Below are 16,556 nucleotides of genomic sequence, written 5' to 3'. Positions count from 1 at the left end.
AAGTTACCCAGAAAAATAATTTTTTGAACTGCTCGCTTTTCAGTCTGTCTTTAAATAATTTAACAAAAGTTTATTCGCAAACCGGTGAAAACTTAATAGAAGATTCATACCTTTTCAGCTATTAAAATAAACACAGGTTTTTTCACTCTCAATTTCTTCCACATTAGCACAAAACTTTAAAAAGTCAAAACTAATATGTATTTTTGTGCAGAAGTCAAAAGTTTGCTCCTGTTATTCTTAGCATCTGTTTCTTCTTGTCAACAGGACCTTGCAAGGCGTTTCGCAACTTTTCGAACTCTTCCTGGATTTCTCCTATCAACTCAGTTTATGTTCAAGCCGATAAAAAAAATCAATCAGATTCATTGCGTCAAAAAATGCCTTCTTGACAAAAAATGCCTAAGTTTGGCCTACGGAAATTTGGTATGCTTTTTGTACTCAACTGACCCAAGAGCCCTACTAGATGAAAAACAGCTAATCAAAACAAACAAATCTTCCATGAGGATGTATATTATATCAACAGATTTTGAGATGCCGTGTTTTGTGGGCAAAATACCAGCCCAACTTCATTCGGACCTGGAAAAATGTGGGTTTGAGGAGAAAATGGCTGATTCAAATTGCATTGCATGGTCAGACTAGAAATTGGTTTCTGAAACTTTCTGCGATGGGGGAGCAAACTTCATTCGGTGGAGAACTCGTGATCGAAACTGCACGCAGCCTCTGTTCGGCGGGAGAACTTGGGACTGCTATGAGAGATTGGAAAAAATTCCATTGTTGCTGGACCACTATACAACAACTTTCGATGAAGCAACTGGTTTTTGCGATCAACAAGAAAGGAAAAAATTGTTCACAGGTTCGCTATAAATTAGTCACATATAATTGTAACAAAGCAGAAAGGACACTTTTTAAGAGCCAAACATCTAACAATCGAAATTCGCATATAATTGTGTTGCATTGTCATTTTGGTTTGAATTTACATTAAGTCAAAGTGACCACTGTAAGATCATCTTTTTTGCTTAAGATTTAGTTCTTTATTTTATTGTGTCTAACAAAAGGTTTATGCTGATTGCTGATAAGAAGGTGATGAAGTCACGACCTATGATGTCGGTAAATGTCAAAACTCAGTAAAAGCAAACACCCTATATTTTTTGAACTCGCTCAAATCAAATTAGCTCAAGTCAAAGTGTTTTATAAACATAGATGAAAAATCTTGTAGTAAATTTGAAACGCTGAGTTGAGATCTCTCACAATAGAAAAAGTTGTGTGTCTAAGTTTGATTGGGAACGATTTTCAAAAATATTTGTCTTACACTAAGAATATTTCATACTTTTTGAGACCCAAACGATTTTAGGTTTGAACTGGTTCTATGAAGGAGTATTGTCGGTTCAGTTTCGACGCCTTACTGGAGCGGTTACAAGAGGGTCGGATCGACGGATGTGTATCGTGATCAGGACCACGGGGGACAATTTTTGAAAAAAAAACTGCCTCAACATTTGGGCTACTGGCGAACCAACGTCATATGCATCAGAAATTTTAGTTTTGTTCCAGTCAGTATGCACTGGAACCGTCCTCTAAGAAAATGGTTGCAAATTTAGACATCACGAGGCCAAGCTGTGTACTGGATAGGCGCAAAAATTCGTGTCTGTATGTTCCTGGATTCAGGAGACAAGTCTTTAATCTGTTAAAAGTTTTGGTAATGTCCAAAGAGAATGAGAGAACAAACGATTTTGAACAAATCATAAAATACACTGTGTGGCCTTGTAATGGAACACTTAAAGACCAGCAGGTTTCAACTTATCATCATGTTGATGGGTGCACTTATTTTTACTTAGAAATCTGTACTTTGTGCAGCCAGCCAGCATCATGCAACTCAAAACTTGCATAACTTAAGCTATAGAGTAAATTCCAGAGAAATAGAAAACCAGCAAGAACCTATGCTTGCTGTGAAAATAGCACGGAAATTTCCACCAAAAAAAAAGTGAAAAAGCCGAACCTGTCTGAAATCTAGAATCTAGTTTTTTTTTCGAGTCGGCAAATTATAGTTGCATTCTGCATCTCCTTCTAAATTAGAGTTAATTTAGCTGAATGGAAGACAGGCAGAATGTTTGTCGTTCTCTTCTTACTTATTGCTAGTTGTTTAAGTAAGATTCTCTTTTAGTTTTAGACAAGCTTAGTTTTTGCTTGAAACTCAGTTTGAGTTATGCAAATGAGTAATCGTCAACTTCTCGAAATCAAAAAAGATTCTTTTTTTGTCTGAGCCGACTTTTTAAAAATTAAACATCCTTCAAGTTCAAAAAAAGATTTAAATTATCTTTAATTAAATATCAACTGCACAATTGATCTTGCTAGCCTAAAAAATTTTATACGGAGTGATACACGTGGTTGGATGCCTGTTTTACAAAGCAGATATTGTTTTTTTTGCGTAGAAAACCAACAATAGTTGTAATCGACCGCCTTTTTTTAGTCTGGGCCAATTGGAAAAACCAGGAGGTCATGATTACAATTCGCCCGTTGACAGGGATGCAAGAGTGTTGTGTGATCAATGGATCCTTGAAGAGTCGTCAACATGCAAAGATGGATATTTTTTGCTCAATTAGAGAACTTCTGTGTGTTAAAGCAACTTTCCCACAAATTGCTAAATCAGTAGAAAAGTCAAAAATTATGTGAAAAGTCAATATTATTTGTTTGTGCCAATGTGAAGTTTGAACTCAACAACGAAGAAACTTATTTGATAAGAAAGAATCCTAAAATTATCATTAAGTGCTTCGGCGAATATTGAAGAGCACAATTTGTCACTTTTTCGAAGCCGACAAAAATGAAAAAAAAAATGTTTGTTTTCTTTGTCTATTGGTAATTTGAAGAAAAAAAATTAAATCTGAATTATTTCTTCTTCCTGAGATTTTTTGACCATTACATCAGATTCTCGTTTTACAAAAAAACATTTGCAGAAAAAAGTGCCATGAAATCACAGTTTACACATCTAGTTCTGGAAATTAAATTTCAACTTCTGCATTTCAATTAATTCAAAAAGTTAGACTAAAAAAGGAATAATTTGCAGTACAAGTTGAAATGACGATTTCAACAAAATGAAAAGAAAAAGTTCTGACGCATATAAAATTATTCATACCAGAAGAAAAATCAACTTTAATCACTGTTGTTTTTTGATTGTACGGGTATTTTGATTTTATAACTTTTGAAATCAGCGAAACAAGTTTTACATAACCACTCTGAGTAGAACGAGTTTGAAGGTAAAGCGAAACTTTCTTCTTAACGGAAACCTAGTACACTTTGCACATATTCTAGATGTTTTCAATTCGGTTTTGCTCTCATTCTAACCAAAAAAAAACATGCTTTTTGAGAGCGTTTGAGTACAATAAATGATCTGAAACGCCGTGAAAGCAATTCTTTTAATTTTTCCGTGAAAGAGATTGCGCTTTCAATGAAATCCTTTTCTTTCTTCTTTGAAAATCAACATTCCTACAGAGCGCATTTTTCAGCATTTACAAAATGATTTTAAAAAACCAACCTACACTTGATTTTTTCCTTTGTTTTACCTTGGTTTTGAAATCTCCATAAAAAATATCAGAAGAATTCAATTTAGAACAATGTGCAAGGAAACTAAAGTCTGGATTTTTCTATATACTAAACAGATTGTTTAGCAGTTGTTGAGCATGGTCTAACTTTGTTTCATATTTGTTTTTGTCCTATTTTGGAAATGTTTTAATCTGAATCCCATGTTTTAATCTGAAGAGTTTGAGTGCAAATCAGAAACCATTGTTTCAAGACAAATTTTGGTCGGATTTCCCAATTTCCTAAAAAAAACTCTGAATAAATATACAACAGACAGATTTTTTTATTTTTTTTGTTACTCAAAAAACGTTCAAAACGTAAAAGACGCTGTCTCACCTACATTTTTCATATATTATAAATGATTCCAATACAAAAAAAAAACAGCGAACCTTGTCTTGAATAAGTTCAAGCTCGCTCGCCTTGTAGTGACTCGATCTATTGAATTCCAACAGTCGCACACATAAAAAGGGACCCATATTGGTTTTTTCATTTTTTGAAGACTCTGGAACAGAACATTGAGAGCGGTTGGACCGACTGAAAGTAAAAGCAACCAAAGTGATTGTCGATGGACCGTGAGAAAATTTTGCCGCGTATATTAGGGGGACAAGTGTTTGTCTTTTAGGCCATTTTCTAGAATAATTCACGTGGTCAACACCTTGAACGAAGATCAAACCTGATAATCCGATTCTAATACAAGAAGTATAAAGAGAACCACGCTATGTCTGAAGGAAAGAAAACTAAACTATGTTGGTTTTTTGTCAATGACAACATGCCGGAGATGAATTTTTAGCAGCATTTCACAGCCGCCAAGCCAGCATGTGAACTTTTATCTGATGGAGATCACATTAGTTTTCAGAATTACATGATTTTTCACCGAAACTTAACCGCAAATTACTTTAAACCACACTGCAAACAACTTATTGTCCAGAGAGTCAACATCACCAACTTCTCAGTCAAGAGAAGAAAGCTAAGCCAATTGAAATTTTCAGGATATCAGCAACCTCTTCAGAGATAAATCAGCTACAATTTGCATCAGGACAACAAGCGCCGCAGGTCAATTCAAGATTTAATAAGAGTCATGAATTGTTACAATTTGCATTTATTACAATTCATTCAAATCTAGACGAAAATTTTTCCAACTGAAACCTCGTTATACGAATGGAACATTATCTTGGCAAAGAACTCTATAGATATCCTGCTACTTGCGTCCAACCAAGCCAGAAATAGTTTTCCTAAAGTTACACAAACACACAAAATCAGGGCAATTTGTATCTGAAAGTGCAATTAGTGGTTACACATGGGACAACAAAACCATCTACTTGCTCAGCATAATCATGAATAGGTTTCCAATAAACCAATCTCATTAAGCAGCAAAACAGAAAAACCATAACTTTAGAAAAATTCAACCAAGGTCTTCCATTTATTCCAATTACAACCAAACGCATCACCTTGCCCTATTGCAAATATTTTTGAACAACCAGATAGTGGATATTCGTGGTAAAAATGGAGAGCAACCAAACATCAATTTTGCACAGCATCAATCTCAATAGTTTTTTTTTCAATCCAACCTCATCAAATAGCGGACAGAATTTGAAACTAGTTGGAGATAGTTCAAGATTTTCAATCAACCCAATTAGAATCAAGTGCTTTCTTTTTCACCTGTTTAAAATTAATAATTTGACCAAATTTTTAACCCGGACAAAAAATAACTAACGAAATTACCTTACAGGACATAGGTTAACGATAAAACGTCTGAGTTCTAGTCATTAATGAGACAAGGGCTAATCAAAAAGACAGTGTCAGCATATTTTAAGATTTACCCATACTTTTTTTCTTGAGGCATCTTAATTTGCAAACAAAAACAGTGGATATGTAGCAACCGTTTCAAAAAAAAAGGAGTGAACAACGAAAATACAACCGCATGCTCACCCAGTACTGGCGACCACGCATACCATCAAAGAGAAAAAAACTGTAATAACCAAAAGCTTTTTTTGGGAGAATTTACTGCATCAGAAAAATCAACGTCAAAACTTTCGCCAAATAATTGTGTTGCAGAATTGCAATTGATCCCAGTTTTATTCATGGGTGATGGTTATATGCTTAAAAATTACACTCTCATTAACCCTGGCATCCATTTTGTTTTCTAGCTTGTTGACCAAATTGCAGACTTTCAAAAATCTCACCATCAGAAACTGTTATTATTTCTCTATAAAAATTGAATCTCAACCATGAGCAAACCAGCACTTGCAAACCTGCACAATATAGTGAATTTAGCTCAGTGAAAACAAACTGGACAAATTTGACAAGAGATTAGATACTAGATGATCAACAGCATTAACTAAAGATAGTCCTCTAATTTTTCTCAAGATGGATAGAATAATTTTGGCACGGACCTTGCTTCCAAGTCAAAACCCTGTGTCATGAAAATTGAGAAAACACGCATAAACAGACGGATGACTGATGAAAATGGCCTAAGTCCTTTTCTTGCTACTTCATAATATTGTAGATACAATCCATGTGAGTAATTTTTCACAAACCCTCAGTCATGGAAGTTAGCAAAACACGCATACAGAGACGGATCAATTATTAGAATGGCCACATCTTTTTCACGCTACTTCATAATATCGTAGATACAATCCTTGAGAGTAGTTTTTCACATGAACTAATCACGGCAACAACAGTGGTACGATTTCTGTCATTTGCATCCGGATAGTTTCAATTCAACAGACAGGTTTTTTGTAAATCTGAAACTAACATTCAGGTAGCACTGGAATCGATAAAATCATCGAAAAGCAATATTGACTGCATTGGCTACAATTTACTACAATGAATAATGCAAATCATGGTACTCGCGGTCTAGAACTCAAAAAATTAAAGAGGAAAGAAACTTATTACCATAGAAATCTTTGACACGACAGAAATATGCTTGCAAAAACTGTGGTAGCTGATCTTGCATAAAAAATAATAGAATACTGTGGCAGGGTATTCATACGCTCGAAAAATTTTGATAACCGGTCTTTGAAGCAGAAACAAGAACAAATTACAATCTATGGAGGAGCCATTTTGCGACATAAAACCTATTTATTTAAGAAACAAGCTGTTTTTACCTTTGGCTACAAACAAGACATTTTTCTAAGCTGAAAAATTATGTTCTTAAAAACAAAACCAAACAAGACGCATTCGTAATTAATGAAAAATTTCAATCAAAATGCCACAATACGATCATTGAAAAAGTCAAACTAACGACATTAAGTGGTCAGTTAGCACAATGTGATTTAACTGATTCCCTGCTTAGATCAAAATCTGTTCTAAGAGCTCCAAATCTACTGGAGTTTGAACCTTGTATGAAGGAAGATTTGCGATGCAGAGGATGCAAAAAAATTTCGAATAACTCTTGTCTCAAAAACTGCACAAACTAAAATGTACACTCAATATGCATATCATTTTTGCTTACATCAAAGCTCAGAAATTGTCAAATCTTTGATAAAGCAGTGCACCTTCCTTATGGCGTACGAAATGACCTTCGTGTTTTTTTTCCTTAACCTCACCTCCTCCCCACCTCACGTATACATCAGTCTAGTAGTCCAACAACAGAATTTCCAAGGTTAAAAACAAAGAACTAATTTGTTATTTTCACCGATTTAGTTCTCTCGTCTTTTTTGTTACAATCGGACTTTTAAAAAAATTAATTTGTAAAGTTTCTAAGTTTTGCATTTTTTGAACAAATCGTTTGCAGATTGTGCGAAGCACAAAGATTCCATCCAATTATGGAACTTCTGCCATCTTCAGGTTTTGCAGTCTTACTTTCCCTTTATCGTTAAAGGATTAGCTCTCGTGGACCATTCTTCCTTGAAAACGGAAGCTCAATAAACAGTTGATATTCTATTGCTATCATCTAGAGTTTTATCCAGATTCAATCACCGATTTTTTTTTCTCGAAACACCTGCCCGCCTTACAACAAGAAGCAGAAAACCTACAAATAAAAAAAATTAAGTGAAATTTTTTTTTGCAGATAACAACGAAATCAACATGTCGTTGAGAGGACTCGACAAAAACAAAATTGAAGCCAGTCTAGCAATCAAGGAAACTAATTGAAATTTCAACAGATAAAATGGCCCTTATTTCGGTGCAGTCTGGGAGCGATTAATCCGCATCGCAAAACGCCCGATCAAGATTTTTTCTTGAAAAAAAAATAACTTACGCTGGACTTTAATACAAATCTTACGGCAACAGAATCAATGATAATCTCCAGAAATCCGATAAAATTGCTTATATTACAGACAATTAAGATTCTTTCAAGCAAATCTTTTTTTTTCATTATCTACCACCGCTGGCTTTTGGAGATTGCTAAAACTTCGAGTCAAAAATTTGTCCGAGCAAAAAACTTTTAAAACATCTTGCAAAAACTACAAAAGGAGAATATACCAACCCTGTTGAAACAGATGAAATGGAGCCTGGAAGAACAACCGCAAGAAAAGGGGGATATAGTGTGGATCTTGAAAGATCTGATGCCTCGAGATCTATCGCCCTTGGGACGAGTCATAGCAAAAATCCGGGAAGAGGTGGGACTGCTCGAGTGATGACCGTATGGACTGTTACGGGACCATTGATCGCACTGCAAGCGTACTCGCCCGCGTTTTTTCGCTAGACAAACACAGGAGTATCACCAAACCATTGCTCCCACTCGAATAAAAAAGAGCTAAGCAGCCAAGTGTTGGGATTTGTATTCCATGTTTCAACAAAAACAAAAGAATCTGTTGAGTCACATTTGGACTCTTTGGTTTGTCAATACTAGAAAAAAAAGAGGAAACCGGAATAAAAAAACATAAAATGAAGCATCCAATCAAAGGTTTGCACCAATTTTTTTTCTGATGTCTTTTTTACGTCTTTTTCTATCCCCTAGAAATTAAGTCTCGCTGAGTATTCTTTTGAAGCAGCAATTTGAACAACAGGGAGAAAGTGAGAGATTAGATACTAGATGATCAACAGCATAAACTAAAGAAAGACCTCTATTTTTTCTCAAGATGAATAGAATAGTTTTGGCATGGAGCTTGCTTCCAAAGCAAAACCTTCAGTCATGAAAGTTAGCAAAACACGCATACACAGATGGATCAATGATTAGAATGGCCACATCTTTTTCACGCTACTTCATAATATCGTAGATACAATCCTTGAGAGTAGTTTTTCACATGAACTAATCACGGCAACAACAATGGTACGATTTCTGTCATTTGCTTCCGGAGAGTTTCAATTCAACGGACCAGTTTTTTTGTAAATCTGAAACTAACATTCAAGTAGCACTGGAATCGATAAAATCATCGAATAGCATTATTGAATGCATAGGCTTGCATTTCCTACGATGAATAATGCAGATCATGGTTACTGCGATCTAGAACTCAAAAAGATAAAGAGGAAAGATTTTTAATAACATAGAAAACTGTGACAGGGCAAAAATACGTTTGCAATAACTGTGGTAGCTGGTCTTACAAAAAAAAATGGAATAAAATGGCAGGGTATTCATACGCTCCCAACAACGGTCTCTGAAGCAGAAACAAGAACAAATTACAATATACGGATGAGCCATTTTACGACATAAAACCTAAATATTTATGAAACAAGTTGTTTTTACCTTTTGCTACAAACAAGGTTTTTTTCTAAGCTGACAAATTATAATCTCAAAACAAAACCGAACAAAACGCAATCTTATTTAAAAAAGAAGTTCAATCAAAATGCCACAATACGATCATTGAAAAGGACAAATTTTACGCCATTAAATTGTCACTTAGCACAATGTGATTTATTTGATTCCCTGCTTAGATCAAAATCTGTTCTAAGAGCTCCAATTCTACTGGAGTTTGCACCTTGTATGGAAGAAGATTTGCGATGCGGAGGATGCAAAAAGTTCCGATAACTTTGGTCTCAAAAACTGCACTGACTAAAATGTACATTCAATACCAATGTCAACTTTGCTTACATGGAAGCTCAGAAGATGTCAAAGCTTTGATACAGCAGTGCCACCTCCTTATGGTGTACGAAATGACCTTCGTTTTTTTCCTTAACCTCGCCTCCCCCACCTCACTTACGCATCATTTCAGTAGTCCAACGACAGAGTTTCCAAGGTTAAGATCAAAGACCTAATTTGTTATTGTGACCGATTTAGTTCGCTCGTCTTTTTCTGTAACAATCGGACTTTAAAAAAAAATATTTCTATTTTTTCTATCTAAAATAAAGTTTCTATGTATTGTAATTTTCAAACATTTTTTTTTGCAGATTGTGCGTAGCACAAATATTCCATGAGATAATGGAACTTCTGCCATCTTCAGGTTTTTCAGTCTGACTTTCCCTTTATCATTAGTGGATCAGTTTTCTAGGGCCATTCTTCCTTGAAAACGGAAACTCAATAAACAGTTATTATGCTATCATCCAGAGGTTTATCCAGATTCAAACACTAATTTTTTTCTCCAAACACTTGCCCGCTTTACAACAAGAAGCAAAAAACCTACAATTATATATATTGAAGTGAATTTATTTTGTAGTAGATAACAATGAAATCAAGATGTCCTTTAGAGGACTCGACAAAAACAAAATTGAAGCCAGTCTAGCAATCAAGGAAGCCAATTGAAAAATCAACATATAAAATGGCCCATATTTCGGTGCAGTCTGGGAGCAATTACACTGCATCGCAAAACGCACGATCAAGATTTTTCTTGAAAAAAAAAATAACTTACGCTGGACTTTTTTAAAACAAATCTCACTGCAACAGAATCAATGATAAACTCCAGACATCCGATAAAAGTTGCTTATATTTCAGACAATTAAGATTCTTTCAAGCAAATCATTTTTTTTCATTATCTACCACCGCTGGCTTTTGGAGATTGCTAAAACTTCGATTCAAAAATTTGTCCGAGCCACAAACTTTTAAAACATCTTGCAAAAACTACAAAAGGAGAATATACCAACCCTGTTGAAACAGATGAAATGGAGCCTGGAAGAACAACCGCAAGAAAAGGGGGATATAGTGTGGATCTTGAAAGATCTGATGCCTCGAGATCTATCGCCCTTGGGACGAGTCATAGCAGAAAATCCTGGACGAGGTGGGACTGCTCGACTGATGACCGCATGGTCTGTTACGGAACCATTGATCGCACTGCAAGCGTACTCGCACCCGTTTTTTCATTTGACTTAGAAAAAAAATTGACTTGAGGTCAACCCGCGACCCAGATAATTTTGCTGAAGCATTTTTGAAGCAACTTGATAATTCATTAGAAATGTGAGAACAAAAATCTGTGCGAGTTGTAACCTTCCAATATGAAATTTAAATAATGAAAGCTTGCCGAAAGATAAATTCCGAACATTAGCATTACCTTTTTTATGTGGCCTTAAAACGATAGAAAAAATTTACACTTAATTTTTTAGGCCTTCTTTTTTAAGCCAGTCAAATGTCAACACATTTGATCTGAATCTCTTATTTCAATTTTGACAAAATGATATATCTCAAAAATTGAGTGCTTTCTGAGTTTTCTCTGAGTGCTCTAAATTCAGCACCAGCAAAATCATCAGCTCGATCTTCAAATGCACTGAGTTTTGATTTTTTAAATTGTGGAATACCCAATTTAGAAAAAGTTTATTGAAACATCATTTCGTTCCAAAAACTATTTTTACACTTGTGATTAGCAAACTTGCAAAATCCGAACATTTGTTTTCCACTCAACTTTTTTTTTCTGTTTCCCAAAACAGAGAGATAAGATTTTTACTTATGTTTCAGAATTTCAATTTGCATTTCCAATAAATTGCTACAATAGGTTGCTCATAATTTACGGAATATAAAGATCAGATTAAAACTAAATACGTAAAAAAGCTTTCAGTAGTATTACAAACTTTTTAAATGCTGGCAGGTAAAATACATTAATATTTTAGCAAAGATCGTAGTATGCTTATAAAACAATATGATGTGCGGTTATGGAAATGCTGACGGATTAAGTATGGCAAAAAAGTCTTTTCTAAATCAAAAAAGCTAAAAAAAGTTTTTAAATAATTGGACTAGAATCAAATATAATTCTTTATTATCAACCGATATTGGTCACCTCAAACATTGGTCATCTGAAATATCATAAAATTTGCATCAAGTTCCAATCAATTATTTCGAATCTTTTGAGAGACAATCCACAAAAATTGCATATAATCGATTATCAACTCTTTTTAGTCAAAATGAGCAATTTACGAGTTCCGTTCATAATTTTAAACTAACAGCCTTTTCAGCGCCAATAAAAATTTTATATAGAATTTGTGCGCCAAAAAAGTATTGCTTAGCTTCATGTTCAACAAATTGCCCAAAAATTGCACGCTATTTAAAGTAAAAAATGATAAGTTTGACAAACAGAAAAGTATCAAACAGACCAAATAGCATGCCTCAAACTTATTCGGAGCAGTTTCGAATTCTGATTAAGTCTCCGTTTACGCGTTAGTAGCACAAAATTTATTGCTGTATTTTAAAAATTCCTGGAGAAAAAGTTGAAATTTGTCAGGTGAAAAAACATCATCCCGAGCACAAATATGAAGTCACTTTCTTCAAAAAAGTCAGAACACAGATGCAAAAATGTTGCTAATGTGACTATATTCAACCCGGGAAAGAACTCCCAGACGAGCATATACTTTTTTAGCTGAACTTCGAACAATTTAAGCCATATTACATTCCAAGGGCGAGGAAAAGTTAAGGAGGCTTCAGTTCCAACGCCGTTCCAGCTCAATGGGTAAACACGCAACACGAAATTTAATCAAAAAATTTTTCTCTACTGAAAGAAATCAATTGTTTCGGTAAGTTCAAATTAGTTTTAATAATTTTTATCAATAAATTCACGGAAGCATTTCTTCGACTTTTCAGGTGATTGAACATGGTTAACGAATCTTCTATTTTTGTTCCGAATTCCGAAAAAAGTGAAAATGTATATATGTTTGGGACCAATAGAGCTATCACATAAACTAGGCATCATTGTTTTGTCTGGACTTTTATTCATTTAATAATTGGCGCTCAAACCTTCAGATACATACGCTACTATCTTCAGCTACTATAAGATAATAGTAACGCAACACGATATTATTCTAGATTTAGTCTCTCAAGTGAATTCGAAAATGATTTTAAAATAACAGCACAGCGCCTGTCCAATTTAAGCAAAGCAGTATACAATGGACTGTTGAACAAAATGCTGGCAGAAAAAAGTAACTTCTAGTGGTTTTTCTAAAAAACAAAGTAGGTTATCAGTATGAGTATACGACAATTGGCTCGAGGAATCCCTACAGTATTCATTGATTATAGATGACCCCTAATAATCAATATACAAAAAAGTCTTTGCCTAACGATCCCTATGTAAAATTAATGATCCCTAATTATCCCAAATTATACTGAATGATCTCAAGGTGTACGTTTTGCGCCAAACTTTTTTTCACCCTAAACCTTTTAAAAAAAAACTTCGCTTAATCCCTAATTAGAATATTTTACCTAATGATCCCTTTATGTAGAAAATGATCCCTATGTATAACCAACGGTCACTATATACAATTAATGATCCCAATAAATGAAAAATGATGGATGATCCCTATGTCTAACTAACGACTCCCATGTGTAACTAAAGGTAAAGATCGCTATGTATATATAATGTTCTCTAACAATCTCTATGAACAACCAATGATCCCTGCGTATAGCTAATGATCCTTGCGTATAACCAATGAACCCTATGCATAAATTCTAACCCCAATGATTCAAAAACGATGTATGGATAATTATCCCTACGTATAACTAATGATCCCTTTTTATAAGTAATGATCTCTAATAATCCCTACGTATTACCAAAGATACTTATGATCCCTTCGATGATGCCAAAGATACTTATGATCCCTATGAATAACCAAAGATACTTATGTATAACCAAAGTATAACTAATGATCCCTTCGTATAGCTAATGATCCTTAGATATAAACAATGATCACTATGTATAATTGTTGATCCCAATTAATTTTAAACGATGTATGACTAATGATCTTATGTCTAACTAATGATCTCCATAATTACCAATGATGCCTATGAATAACTAATGATCCTATGTGTAAATAGTGGTCCGTAAGGCTCCGTATGTATAACTAACGATCATTGCATATAATTGATGATCCCTAGGTACAACTAATGATCTTTATCCACAACCAATGGTCATTATGTATAACCAATGATCCCTATTAACACCTAATGATCCCTGCGTTTACCTATTGATCTCTGTTTTTAACTTATGACCATAGCGTATAAGTATTAATCCTTTGTATATCTAATGATCCCTATGTATAGTCAAAAATCTCTAGGTATAACTAATGATCCCTAATTACAACTAAAGATTTCTGTCCAAAACTAATAATCCCCGTGTTTAACTAATGATGACATCGCATCGCTTTAAATCCTTTTTTATTCCTAGTTGATTCTTTTGTATAAGAATGATACCTACCATTAACTTAAGATGCGTTGTTCAAATTAATGATCACCATGGTTACCTAATGGTACACACATAACCTATTAGCTAAATGTATAAATAATGATCTCTTTTTATAAATAATGATCCATAAATTTGCCAAATGATCGCTTTTGTATATCAAGTGATCCCAATGGTAAAATGTAATGGTAATGATCCCTATAAGCAACTAATGGTCTCTATGCAGAACTTTGATCTTTATATCTACCTAAAGATTCTTTATACATCAAAGATACCAACATGAAGTTTTGTACCAAGTGATCCCAAGGTGAAGCTTTAATGGCAACATAGAGAAAGAAAAACAGGAAAGAGGGAGATGTATGTAGAGAGAAGAGAGAGAGAGAGGGAAACAAACAAGGAATAGAGAGAGATATATATAGCTCCACATACACCGAGACACAAAACACAAGAATTGCATAAACTTTTGATCAAGTATGCTTAAATTTTGTGGGTGAATTAAATGTCTATACGAAAATTCTCTAGATATGTGCCAATGTAAGTATGTCTGAATAAATGCTTGTTTGATTGTCAAAGTGCAACATTTTTTAGAGTATAAAAGTATGATTTTATGTACAATATGTGTATTTTGGTGTTTATATACGTATACACTTGAGTGTAAACTGTTAGAAAGTATGTGCGTTGATGTATGTATGAATTATATTAGGTGTGTGCAGAGTAAAACTATGCATTCATCTAGATCCTCACCCAATTTTATCATTTGCATGTGTCTTTTGTCTATAGTTTTTTGTTTTGATGTGATTTGAATCTATGCAAGTATGAATGTACCTTTATATCTCATTATATAGATATCTATATTTTTTATTGAGTACAATTTAAAAATTCTATCGAAGCAATTTAGATACATGACATTAATGGAATTTAATATTGGTGTGGAACAAACGTACATTTTTATATGTAAGTTTTGATCTATGAATGAGGTCACGGAAACAATTTCAGACGTGTAACCGGAATCAGAAGACTAACTTCATGTAAAACTCAATGTACAAATTGACCCTTTTCTTCTGAAACATTTTGTCAGCCTTGAATAAGAATCAAATTTTTTACATTTTATCATGTTTCAGTCCATTTATGGTATGTCAGATATGTTTGCATATTTGTAAGCTTTTTCCGTGAGGTGAGTAAAATTTTGTTTGTATGCTCCTGTTTCGTACAACTTCTTGTTTGTTTTTGAATGTGCTTCTTTTTTAAGTCGTTATTAAACTAATTAGAAACCTGTTCTTATATCTGGAAATGTAACTAAACTAACTCAAATTATTTAAATTTGTCTAGAATACTCAGAGTTCCACTAAATGTTTTGTCAGTACAAACTTTGTGTCAGATACATAGAAGATTTATATATTGGGTTACGTTTGTATATATGTTCGTATGCGCTTGAATAGGTATGAGAAGTGTTTACATAAGTTTTTCCGTATCTGTTTCGAAAAAAAGCGTTCAAGGATGTATTTGTTTTTCGCTTAGACATCAAACAAGCATTTTTTACAATAATTAGAGGAATGACTAACACATACAACATATCAGATGATTCATATGTACGTGAGTACTTGTTCGCGTATGTGTATGTCGTCATGTTTTTGAACGTATGTTTAGGCGTGAGCGATTGTAATTACTGCGTGTTCGTTTTGTTTGCATGTTTGATTGGATGTTTTTTGTATCCGAAATGTTTTTTTTTGTATAGGATGGTATCCATTTATATGCTTAACGAAATCTTTTTGGACGTTAATTTACCATTTATAGCATGAAAAATAATCCCTAACCAAACTCTATCCTTTTTAATACATATCATTGAATCAAAATGATATCAAAATAAGAGATATAAAAAAAAATTTGTTCCAAGATTTGATGCTGCATGCAAATTTGAGACCAAAACTAACTTTTAAAATCATAATTAAATTTGTTGAGCCCGAATTTAAGACTAAATTTACCTCTAAATCTCAAATTGGGATAACTTCCGAATGATCATAAATTGTTCTAAACTGAGGTAAAACAAGGATATAGAGGTTTTCAGTTGGACACTAGTGTGCAGTTCTCGAGCATTTGCAGTGTACGTTGAGGATAAACTAATGAACCAAATTATTTTTAAAAACATTAACATTTTTGATCAATTTCTATTACATATTGGCCGAAAATAGCAACTGTCTAATTAATGAATCATAACTTGTATATATTAGTGAATCATAACCCGATTCTATAACTTTAAAAGTCGCGAAAAAAAAGAAGCAAAAATCAATTGATGTATCTGTAAAATATCATCCGGCTTCTAGGCTTAATGTTTTACTAAATTTGTTTTTTTTTCCGTTTTTAACTGACCATTAAAAATTGTTAAATCAGCGGTGCGGCAAACTCAATTTTGTGTTTCTTAAAAAGTAAACTTGACTAACTCAGCAAGGCGAAAAATCATTTAGCTGTTTCTTCAAAAGTGTGCTTGAACGCTTGACTAAATCAGCGGTGTGGAAAGTG

The sequence above is a fragment of the Symsagittifera roscoffensis genome, chromosome 8 (genome assembly GCF_963678635.1).
Source record: "Symsagittifera roscoffensis chromosome 8, txSymRosc1.1, whole genome shotgun sequence".
Taxonomy (NCBI): domain Eukaryota; kingdom Metazoa; phylum Xenacoelomorpha; order Acoela; family Convolutidae; genus Symsagittifera; species Symsagittifera roscoffensis.
This window is presented reverse-complemented; position numbering follows the sequence as displayed.